Consider the following 12,829-nt stretch of genomic DNA (forward strand, 5'->3'; position numbering starts at 1 on the left):
TAACAGCTAATTTAAACAGATTTACGACTATGTAATTACAAACTTCAGCTCCAGCTCCAGCACCAGCTTTGGCTGCAAGAATGTCGCATGCCCCTGATGCATCTCACAGTCAGGGTTAAGGCTAAGGCCAGCAGGAAATCCTTGCTGCAGCAGCAGCAGCTTAGAGCTGTGGCAGGGGCTCTTGTTACTCAGAAACAAAGCACGGCTCAAGGTGCAAGACGAGCCTCAAAGCTGGCCACGTGGGCAGCAGCATCAATTTTGCTTGAATTTTGCTTAAAGACGAGTCGCTGTCTCTCTATTATTTTAGATACAATTACTTGACCCTTGACGCCACTCTTTTGTTTTCTATTTTTATCCCCGGTACTCGAAGGGTAAATAGGGTGAATATGCAACGCAGAGAAGGAAACCTTTCCGACCCCACAAAGTTTATTTATTCTTGATCAGCATCAAGCCGAGTCGATATAGCCATGTCCGTCTGTCCCTCCGTCCGTCCGTCCGTCTGTCCGTCCGTCTTGTTTAGCGCCTGGATCTTAAAGACTACAAAAGCTAGAGCCACCCAATTTTTCATCCATACCTCTGTATGCTCACACTGTTACAAGTATAATTCAAAAATGAGCTCCGCCCCCGCAAATCGAGAAAAATCTGCGGTATTCACAATTTTGAAGATACGAGAAAACTAAAAACGCCATTCAGATGGGATCAGATTGGATAATTATTATAGCGAGAATGAAGAAAATAATTTCCAGTGGCTAAACATGTGTTTTTTGCACATTCTCTCATTCAGACTCTGCTTCTGCATTGTGCGGCTCTAGGGGAGGGAGACGAGCTAAAGGAGCGTGTTGGCGTGAGAAGTGATGTAGATGTAGATGTAGATGTAGATGACATATTTAGAGAAAATTTAAAATGTAAAAAAAACAACTAAGGTTCAGATGTCCTACTGAGTACCGGGTATAAAAGTTGTGGCGCGTAAGAAGCGTCTCACACGTGCCTTCTCGTTATAAATGATTTCTATAGATTTAAGCTCTGAACCTGAATCAAATAATCTTATTTGTGCCATCTGCACTTCCTTCTATGAATGAAATGAAATGAAAACTTAGCAATTTATCCATTTATATTCAAGATATTCAATCTATTGTGTGTATCTGTTGCTCATTATGGTTTGCCCGTCAAAGCCACCAATCGAATGCGAGTAGCGCTCCCATCAATCCTATCTGTCATCTGAATCTGGTTCTGCCGCTGCTGCTGTTTCTGTTTCTGTAGCAGTGGGAATCCGAAGGCAATTTCGAGGCTGTTGCATCTGCACGCACAAGCACCCACACACAAAACACTTTTGCGACAAAGATGAAAGCTCTGACTGCGAAAGCTTCGTGGCTGGCTTCCGTTCATTCAGCCAAAGCTTCGTTCGTATACGCGTACGGAGCGCTTCCCCAGCTGCTGCTTCTGTCTCATCTGCGGGCTGACAGCCAGCTGCCAGGCCTCTACTTTTGCCACCCCACCCAACTCCGCTCTACGCTCTCCACTCTCCGCACTCCGCTCTCCGCTCGAGACTAGGCACTAGGCACTGGCACTTCCTTCGTCTACGTTTTCGGCATGGCATGCACTTGTGGCTCTTTCCCTGGTACCCCACCACCGTCCGTAGTGGCTCTCACCTTGGCACACTTCGGGCGGGCAGGCAGACACTCGGTCGGGCCCGGGTTCGGTTCGGTTTTAGTTCAGTTTCGGCTACGGTTCGGTATCGGCTTCCGTCCCGATTTCGGTTGAGTTTCGGGCACGGCACGGGCCGCCTGGCACCGACCACCGACCACCGAGCACCGAACGCATGCATCAAGTGTAACATTTGTTCAGTTTCAGTTTTTCCCGGGAACTCGACGCAGCGTGTTGTCTTGGCACCGCTGAGCCAGCGCCAGAGTCAGAGTCACAGTCAAAGTCAGAGAGCAACAGCCAGAGTCAGAGTCAGAGTCAAATTCAAAGTTAAAACCAAGAGCCATCGAGCAGACAAGGAGCCACCATCCAGACGTCAGAGCCGAGCTCAGCCTCAAATATTCTGCAATTCTGCATCTTCTGGTTCTTGCAAAAACATTCAATAATTATCTGGTTTTTTTGTTTTTGTTTTTGTTTGGAGATCAACTAAAACATTGTTTATGTGTTTTGTGCGTGAAATTAATTAAGAGTTTTGGCAATTTTTTTTATTGTAAATTAACTCAACCAAAATAAAGCAAGCAAGCGAAGGAAAGGAAAGGAAAAGGAATTATAACTCCGCACAATTGATTGAAAGTTGTCAAAATTGGAAACAACCGCAAATCCTCACCATCCATACACCCCCCAAAAGCAGGTACGAAAATATTTTTCAATTATCCATTAATTGGTTTAGAAATTGTAATCGAAATTTGAACGGTTTTCTCAACAATTTGTGGATTAATTCAATCTGAAGCGTTAAACGTGTAAATGGAATGCCGCATTTCAACGAGTTCCAAGAATAAGTGCAACAAATAAATCTGGTTAAATATTGTGTGATTGAGTGTGGAAAATTGGAGGAAAAGTTAGGAATTTGTAGGTGTGTGTGTGTTTGTAGTTCCCCGAGTAGATATCGCTCAGCTACCGCAACATCCATCGATCCGGGTACGATAATTCATTTGTAATCTACATTGATCATAAATAAACTCATCGCTTGTCATAATTAATTCAATGAAATTCTCTCTCACTCTCTGTGTCTCTCGTTCTCTGATATTATATCGTAAATTATGCGGGAATGGTGTGCTATGCGGCAGCGGCAAATTGGAAATTTGTGAGGTGTGTGTCCATCCATCCATTCTGTGGCATTGCGCCCACAATGCATTGTAGTGACATTTTATGTGCAAACTTTTTCAAAGATTTTGTATATAGATTATTGATCAACCGTGTCCATGTCGCACTTCATTTAAAAAGTATAACATAAATATGTATTTAGTTGGAAACACTTGAGGCGGTTTCTGATTCCAGTTTGTATTCTAATTCGATGCAGCTGCAGGGTATTCAAGTGCTGGACATTTGCAGCCACATTCCACACGGATGTCTGTGTGCGATGATTTATTATTGTGCCATTATTGGCCGCCTCCTTATCGCACTTGTCCCAGTTGCTTGCTGGGGAGCAGGAATCCCTCCAAATGCTTCGCTTCTCCCTCTCACTCGCTCACTCTTATTTTTTGTTTGTTTGCCAGATACTCGTAGATTTGTGTCATCTTTGGATATTGCTCATCGGGTTTGGGTCTATGTGTGACTATATCTCGATATAGTCACCCCTGTGCCAGTGTGTGTGTGTGTGTGTGTGTTTAATTCATTAACTGAGTAATCGCAATCGATAATGCGATAAAATATTTATACTCCTGCCAGATAACCCGGCTAATGCGGCTGTCTGCGCTCGACTTTCTCCTTTCCCCATTGTCAGGGCCAACAATTCTGCCGCTTGAGCCTATTACTCATCAATGTCATGGCTACATATATGTAGATATCGCTACTGTCCCTGATCACTTTTCGGGGATCCCGAATGCAGCCTCCCCATGGGCTACCCACTGAAGTGGAAGCCATCACTGAACGCTGAAGTGTTGATACAATTTTTGGCCTCATGGCTGGCTGGGGCAGATCGGTTAATGGCTTCCTTTATGGCGCTTCCCAGGAGGTGTGGCTGCTCCGACTCTTCCGCTGCTCCGGCTGACTTTTGCCTATTTTAATGGCCTTTTGTCTTAGACAACACAAACAGACATAAATTCCTTTTGGGCTGCCATTAAACCAGCTCAATCAGAAAGGGCAGAGCCACTCAGCGGGGGTACAGGGAAACATACATGCACACGCTCTTAGGTGGAGTGAAGTGGAGTAAAGTGAAGTGAACTGAACTCAAAAGACGAAGACGAAGAAGGGGCTGTCCTCATCGCCCCAGAGACAGCCACAGCCTGGCTTATCTGGCTCGTGTCTGTCGTGCAGAGTGACTGTCAGTCACGAAGGAATTGATCACAGATATAAACATATATATATATATTAATGTTTGTTTGTATACGTAAATATCATTACATGCACTGGCGGCACTCAATTATTTTGTCGGTTAAGTTTAGTTACTCCCATTCGTTGGGCTTTGCGCAGATTCCAAATTTATTTTATTTATATCACAAGAACTTATTTAATGGCTTTTCTAACTGAATAAATTGAATGGAAAGTATTTCTGTGGTAGCTGCAGAATTCTCAATAAAAACATTTCTAAATGTTAAATGTGAAATGTGAAATGCGAAAATATTTAACAATTGTGGCAGTTCTGATGGCATCGAATTCTGTGGATTTTCTTGGAATTTTATAGCAACTTTTGGCATGCTCTTTCCCTGAATTGGAAGCACAATTATCTCTTCAATTATTGCCGAATAAAATGAGAATAAATTAGCATCATAGGAAACTTATTTCATAACTATTGAAAGCCGCTGCCTGAAGGAGCCCACCAATATCCTGCTTATCGGCTGATGTCTGCTGTGTCTTGAAGCGTGTTCTTGGCTCTACTGCCACTCGAATGCACATAGCCGCTGTGGAACACTAATTGAAATGGCAACCATGTGACACCAGAGCAAAGTCCGGGATGCCTGGGTGCCTGAGAAACAGGACCAGGTCCAGCACTCCGACTTCGCCTTCGCCTTCGCCTCCGAAGGAGGCAGCAGCAACAAGTCAACAGCGGCAGTCGCGCTGCGGGGGGACAGTTCATTAGGGGATACAATTTAGGTCAACACACGCACACGAAACTAGAGGAAAGTGTCTCATTAGTACGAGCACGCACACAGAAGCCTCTCCTGGCCAGAACCAGAACCAGAACCAGACCCAGATGCAGAGACCCCTGCCAGACCAGGTCATAATTTCCCTTACCAAGACTTGGCTGTCTATAAAAATCCTCACAAATTGTCGCTGTCGCTGTCCTTGTCGTTGTCGTTGTCGCTGTCGTTGTCATTGTTTGCCGTCGCTCCTCTTAGTGGCTGTTGTCTTCTGTCTGCAGTGTTCTGTGCTGTCTGTGCCTGTCTGCTCGGCACTGTTGTATTGGGGGGCCGTAATCGGCGGAATCTGTTGCAGGCATCAAGTTGAAGATGAAGCTGAACAGGGGGAAAAAGTTGAAAGAAAAGAAACGGAAACTAGAGCGAAAAACTTGGCGAAAAGCAAGTTTCTCGCACGGTGGGCTGCAAATCAACATAAAACAAATAAAGCAAAACAGAACGTGGAAAAACAAAGCAAAGTGAATATTAAATGGGAAATAAAATGGCTAAAAAAGGCGAGAACACAAGATGCAAGTCGTAAGGCAGTAGATTAATAATGCTAAATTAATACGAGAACATTTTGCCAAAGGTTTTCTAGATCTCCGAGTGGTTGATCAAGGAAGTCCCACAAATTAAATTAAATGAAAACACAATTAACAAAGAGCTCTAGCTGTTAACTTTGACGAGGACTCGTACTCGTAAGGTACTCGTACCACAACCTTCTTCGGGGCTGGATCTGCTCTTCGCTCTCGTCTGCTGTCGCTGATCGCAATTGGCAAAACGCAGGCCACAGTTTTCCATTTGCTTTATAATTGATTGGTCATTTTCATCCTGATTTCATTTCATGGTGTTTGTCTCAGTTTCGAAGTTTATTCAGTGGCATACGTAGTGCAAATCAAGTTAACTGTAAGGTACATTATATGTACTATATATGTAAAAAGTATGTACATACATTTCTTTATTGAAGTCAATGTGCATTTGCGTTGCCAGCTGACTTTGTTTCATTTCGCTTTGTTTTTTGTTAAGCCCAAAAGTTGAAAATTCAATTTGGCGCTTTAAATCCTGCCACCAGCACTGCTGCCCCACTGTGGCAACGAGCAACAAGCGCCACACATGGCTCCTGCCTGATAACAAAGTGTGTGTCTGCAGCTGTGTTCGTGTGTGTGTGTGCGCTGCCTCTTGCGTGTAGATGCCGGCATGTCATTTGGCTGTTCGGGTCATTGGCTCCTCTGCGAAGCCTCTCCGGCGGCATCGTCACTGTGTGGCACCAGGCCAGGCCAGGCCAGGCCAGGCCAGGGCAGAGCTCTGCTCCGCTGGAGTCGCAGCTCCGCCGTCAGCCAGCTCGATGCTTGTTGCCACTGATAAGCCTTAACAGTAGTGGTTGCTATTGTTGCTGTTGCCCATTTGGCCGTTTGCCCGTTTGTCTGTTTGACTGTTTGCCTGTTTGCCTGTTGACAGTGCGGGTGCCTGCCTCGTTTTGGCCGTGGCTGCTTGGCCCTGGCCATGAGTGTGTGTACTTGTGTATGTGTGAAATTTGTGTAATGCCTGCGGCGGCAACAGCAACAGCAACAGCAACAGCAACATCGGAAAGGAGATGCGGTGCGGAGGCCCATGGTACCGTTCCCCCCTTTTTACGCCCTCTTACCAGTGGCCTGCTGTGTGTGGTGGGGCTGGGCTGAAAAGGTTCCACACACATAGATGTGTGGCTGTGTGTATGTTTTTAAATTGCCTTTTTCGTGTCATTCCTGACACAGACACAAATTTGTGCCTACATAAATGATAAATATGCATGGCCCACCGGTTCCCTTTCGCACTCCCTCGCCGGCTGCTCGCTCCGTGCCACTTGGTGCGTGTGTTTTTGTTTTTGTTTTTGTTTTTGTTTTTGCATTCGACTTGATAAGGTGGGTGGGGGGAAGAGTTCCGACTGCTCTTATCTACTCCTCATTCTAAAACAAAACCGACACAAAATGGCATTTATAATTACTTGAGCCCTCGCTCTGCTGCGGCTTTGCGATTAAGCCGATCCGCCCAAACCCCACCAAAACCCCTAGACCCATGACCCAAGACCCAAGACCCTGCCCACACCCCAAACGGCAATTGTGTGACTGTGACATATCAAAGTGTGTCGCCTGGCGCTCATAAATATTCAAATCAATTTAGTTGCAACAAAAAGTTGCCACAACAACGAGAAGGGGTACGGGCACGGGCACGGGCACAGGCACAGGCACGGGCATGGGTGTCATTGGTCTGGGCGCTCTTTAAACTGAATCTATATTTAACCCCCCACTCATAAATTCAGTTTGATTATGGTCTTTGGTGGCGATGGGAGAGGAGTTTCCGACATCGGCAATCGGATAAGTCCTTGGCGCAAGGTGACAGCAAATTTAATGCCACACGAATGAATGGGAAAAACTGTTATGGTTGTGGATTTGGGTTTTAGGTTAAACGATGGGATTAAAATAGCCGCAGGTTGGATTAAATAAAAACTCATGTAGTTAGATTATTATTTTGAGGATTCCAATGGGATGTGCCCTGAAAAGTGTGCTATCAAATTGAATTCCGTTTGAATTTCGTTCATAAATTAATTCCTTGTACCAGTGAAATTTCCAAACGATTTCTTCAGTTTGTTGTCAGTCAATTATCAATCAATCAATTGGCCACCCTTGCCCCAATGACAAATCACAGATTTTTTCATATTTGGGATTACCCTCAAGCCGCAGCAGATTTTCTACTCGAAAATTCAGAGTGGGGATTTATCCCCATTTGTGAGAGTTTTGCTCTACCAGAGCTCTATGGGGTTTCCATTCTATTTTTAAGCACTTTTGAGTCAATAAACTGAACGGCAACAGCAGCAACGAGATTCGAGCAGCCATATCTATTTGGAGGCCTTTCATTCAAGGATTCGCCGTCCCAACGGCTGCCTCTTCGAGAGAGAGAGAGAGAGAGAGAGAGAGTGTGGCTTTGTTTTGTCATTTATTTGTCTACTGTACTTCCAGCCTCATTTCAGGCACCCAACCCATCCTGATGCTGGCGCTTTTGTGACATTTTCATTTCTGCTCGCCTCACCTCACCTCATCCCGCTGTGCTTTGCTTTTCACTGCTTTTCTTTGCTATTCTGGTGCTTTCTTTTCTTGTGCTTGCCTGGGCCCTCTGATTGTTTATTTGTTTTTCATCAGATTTCCACACTGCCACGGCCACGGTCACTGCCACAGCTACATCCACTGTCACTTCCCCCCATCTGTGGGGGCCCTGGCCACTGATTCATTAGCATTCTATCGCGAGTGATTACAAGGGGGAAAAAGGGGAGATTTCAGTTGCTGCCCCAAAGGAATTTTGATGTTTATCTCTTGTTTGTTCTTCTTCGCCTTGCTCCTTGCTCCTTGCTTCTTGCCCCTTGCCGCTGCGTGCTGCTTGCTGCTTGCTGCTCGCTCTCTGCCTGTTGCTCTATCAATTGCTGCCTCCTTTTGTTCCTCGGACGCGCATTCGTCCAACTGCCACTCCCCTGGCCCCAGTACAATCAGCCCGTCCTCGTCCCATCCGCTTTGGATTCTTGAAATTTTGCAAATTTCGTCGAATTATTTTCATTTTCATTGGCTCACATCGAAGCAGCTGCATTCGGCCATGAATAGGGAACTAATTTATGCAATTCCAAATGCAGAGAGTCCCTCAAAAAGCTACTTAACTCTGAGGTCTGAGGTCCTGGGAAAGGTCCTACCCGTGGTTACTAGCCACAACAATCTCCATTTTTCGATGCATTGTTGTTTAATTTTTAAAGCACATTAATGGAAAAATTATATTGGCAATCTTTTGTAGATTTCTGACTTATTTCAGCAACAAAACCTCCACAAAGAGCTCTCAGTTCTCACAGGGATTCTTACTAAAATTCTAACCATTGAATCCATCAAAGAAGCTCCTGTTTCATTTCTCTTTCCAGAGAATTCATTGATGGATTTGTATTTCCTAAATCATTGTTGCACCATTCCATGTTCTGAAAATCCCATAAAAGAGTGTCCCAAAGAGTGCAAAGAGCTTCCTATTTTTCGGTCATTGGGGGGGGGCTGTTGGCTGTTTGGACAACTTTAGTTGCAGTGAGTCCATCAAAGGCACTCAATTTCCATTTGCTTTGCAGGGGTTGGGTGCAGCGATTTTCCAACTTAATTCTTGTTGTGCATTGTTGGGTTACTTTTTTCATAGTTTTCGTTCCAGGAAATCAATTGTGGCAGCTCCATTTTGTTGGACACGGCGGGGGAGTGCTCTCTGCAATGTAATTGTAAAATATTCTACTCTGAAATCCAGACAGCCCACTCACCGCCCACCCAATTATAAGGCACGCGAACTCTGGCAAGCGACAAAAGCAAAAAGGAAGAGGCGGACAAGAAGACGGAGATGTGGGCGGTGGTGCAGGGAAATGCTTGCAACATTTGTGGCTCTTTTGAAGAGCATCTCAAGCCTTAATGCACCCCGGCAAACCCACCCACCTATCCACCTATCCACCCACCTATCCGCCTGTTCATAGAAAACCCATGAATATATGGGTTGGTGAGGGGGAGCTTTATGTTTGTACATAAGTATTTATGCCTTTCAATTTTAGTGCTGCACCTGGTTGAAAGCTGGTTACTGGATGGTGGATGGTGGATGCTGAATGTTGGATGCTTTGGATGCCTGCCTCTACCCTCCAGCTCCTCCAGCTCCTCCAGCTGGAGCTCCTCCACCCAACTGCCAGAGAGTACCAGAGTGCCAGATGAGCCAATGTATTCAGGGCCGGGCACGAACCTCAGCCACAACCCCAATCCAAGTCCCACACACTCGCAAACGAATTCCGAGTCGCCTTGGGTTGTGGCTGGCTGGGGCGCCGGATTTAATGGGGTCTGTTCGGGGACTAATCTGGCATCAGGCGCATACAACACACAAATTGCAGTTGGCCTTAGAGCTCGAGCGGTTAAAGGAAAAAAAAAAACAAAACTAAACTCGAAGCACACAGCTCACAGCTCACAGCCTTTAATCGGATTCGGAGTAGGTTGTCGGCTGGCTATCGCTACTCCAGGCTCCCATCGCTGAATCAGGCATTAAAAACTAACAAAAAAATAGAGCGATCATCATCAATATGTCCCTGTCGCTTCTTTAATAATTTTCATCTGTGAGGCAATCAAATAAATCAAAGTGAAGCAATATTTTCTGCACCACAGATTGTTGGGCATACCCGGCTGACACCCTTTACGTAGCAGGAATTACCGAAATAAAACCATAATTTGTTCCATTGGGGTTTCGTTTCATTTAATTTGGATTCGCCTCGTTTAATGTTTGCTACGTTTCCATGATTATTTATTTCGAAATTCGTTTTACGATCTTCCCCTGTTTTTGTCCCTGAGCCGCGCACACTCCTGCCATAATTTATTATTATTATCATCGTTCTGGTTTTTCATAAATTGCATCGAATGAAAAGTGGAAAATGTGCCAGATAATACAAGAAATGGAACGGATGGCGAGATAAAAGAGACAACAGTAGTAAAAATCCCTCGTTTCGAATGAATTATACCCTCCAAGTGGGACCCAGAGCTGCCAGAAGTGAATATTTTCACCGTCTTTCACTTTATTGTTGAATTGTTACATTATTGATTAATAATCGTATAATAATCGGTGTCCGTTAAAGATCTATGTATATTTCGCATTTGCAACTGCAGAAACGTTCTGGCCATTCGTTCTGGCAGTGGCATTACAGGAGCCAGGACAGGCCCTGGCGCTCTTTCCCCCCTCTTTCCCACCCCTTCATTCACTACATCGCATTGGCAATTTCGTTGACTTTCGCAAAAGTTTATGCAAATCAAATTGTTCAAGAGCCATTGAAAAGTAACAATTTTTTCCCATCGCTTCAAACTTGACTCTTGCTCTTGCTCTTGCTCTGACTCTGACTCTGGCCTGGGGAGCATTGTTTGTCGAGCACTTTTCAGGGATGCGCCAGAATAGAGGTAACACGAGAGCAAGGGCAAAAAAAAAAGAAAATAAGCCACAGAATGAAGAGCGACCCCCCAACAAAAGGCTGATAAATTAATTTAGAGCAGAGAGAAAACTAAAGCTCAGAGCCGGAGGCATCGTTGAGGAAACCAGAGGACGCAGCAGCAGTTCTCGTAAAGCTAAGCTGAGGACCCTAGACAATGCACAAGAAGAGCCGCAGGCAATTCTCTTTTCTACCTTACCTTCTTCTTCTCTGCAGGACTCACTCTCTCCCTACGCTTCCTGCTAGGGTGGTCTAGCATGGGCTAATCCATTTATTCGGCTGACTGCAGTCAATATGCCGCAACTCGTTTAACTTGAGCAAATTTTGGGAGGGCCCTCCTAAGCCGCTGCCCAAGTTTCGCTGGCAGTTCGGATCAACTCTTCCTAAGAGTTCCTGTGCACACACACACACACACACAGTACACCCATACAGCTGCAAAAGTTTGGCTTGCCCAAGCGCTTTTCCGGCTTCCACGATGTGAGAGAAAAACTGAAAGGGAAAGTTCCACAAACGCGAATATCAAATGCTCTGCCAGTGCCAAAAATAAACTGAATGATCAATCTACCATCGTACAACAATTTTAACAATTTATTTGGAAACAGTAAAAGATACGAAATTTCGCTATAGGAAACATATCCATGGCGCTCTTTACTTTATGCTCCATTCTATCGAGCCCTGTTCCTGTTCCTGTCCCTGTTGCTGTCTTCTGTGATGGAGTTTATCCACTTGTCGACCACAAAGTATGCATAAAGCATGCCCTATAATTGAATAGCTCTGAAGTGAGCTGTGCGTTGATTCCAGACTGGTATTTCGGCACCGCATCAGCCATTCTCTGAATGAGATTTATAGAAGGTTTCAAATGATTTCCTTCCTTTGCTGCTCCGTCTTCTCACTGGCTGATTTTGCTTTTGCTTTTGCTTTGGCTTTTGCCGTTGCTGCTGCTTGTTGCACATTGTGCTAAATACAGTTCAATGTGCCACAGCACAAAAGACGACAGCCAGAGGCGGAATGGAAGCAGGCCAGAGCAGAGTAAAACATTGTTCACAGATACAATTATATGCGTCTTTTTCAAGGCATTTATTTTGTTGCTGAAAAGGCGTTTCGTGTTTCTAAGTTTGTTTGCGTTGAGTCCCAGGACTCTGTGTCTGCATCTGCATCTGCATCTGCATCGTGTGTGGCAGATTGTGTTTCTCTTGAAGTAAATCGCTGGATCCAGCAATCCCCAACAATAGTGCTGGGTTTAGTGCTTAATTACTGACTGATAATGAGTCCATCAGGAGACTAAATCAAGCAGAAAAGAATGGTAAAATTATTGAAAACTTTATGTTAAAGAACTAATTCGATTGAAATGCCACCACAAGGACAAGTTCAGTTGCAGCTCTGTAAAGAAATTGCATTTAATTCATGAAATGTAAGTGGGTCAGGAAACCCGCAAAATTCATTCCGCTTAATTATCTCCAGCACTGGCAAACTTAACAGAAGTTCAGCATACATACGAAGCAGTGCAGTCGGTCCATGTACAGGAAATAGTAAATATGTAGATTAAACGAGCAGAAGCAGAAGCAGTAGATTGAAATACTCCAATTGGAAAACTAATCCAGTTGCGTGCACTGCATTGCCAGCAACTAGAACTGCTTTCACCAATATAGCTGTAATGAAAGCAGTTCCAAAGGCAAGGAGTGGCGTGGTGTGGCTTCTGTTTGTATCTCCCACATCTCTTCCCCTGTTTCTTCGTTTTTAAAGGGTAGCTTATTAACTTCGCACATGGCTTTTGTTGCCTCTTTTATTTAGTAAATGGTTTTCGTTTTAATTTTAATAATCAAATGCTGCCACGGTGGATAAGCATGGTGGGCTTGAGTGGGACATTTGTAATTTATGGCTTTGTCTCATCCAAACATTTTCAATTTGCAGGTAAACACGAAAATTGGCGAGGAAAATAATCATCGAGTCACGTAATTAAAACGAAACGCAAGAAGAGCGCAAAGGAGAAGGCGAACAGCAACAGGCAAATATTTGCATACCAATTGTAAAGACCGAGAGAGAGAGAGAGAGAGCGAAGGAAAGCGCTAACGGGGCT

This window comes from Drosophila guanche, unplaced genomic scaffold (genome assembly GCF_900245975.1).
Source record: "Drosophila guanche unplaced genomic scaffold, DGUA_6, whole genome shotgun sequence".
Taxonomy (NCBI): Eukaryota; Metazoa; Arthropoda; class Insecta; order Diptera; family Drosophilidae; genus Drosophila; species Drosophila guanche.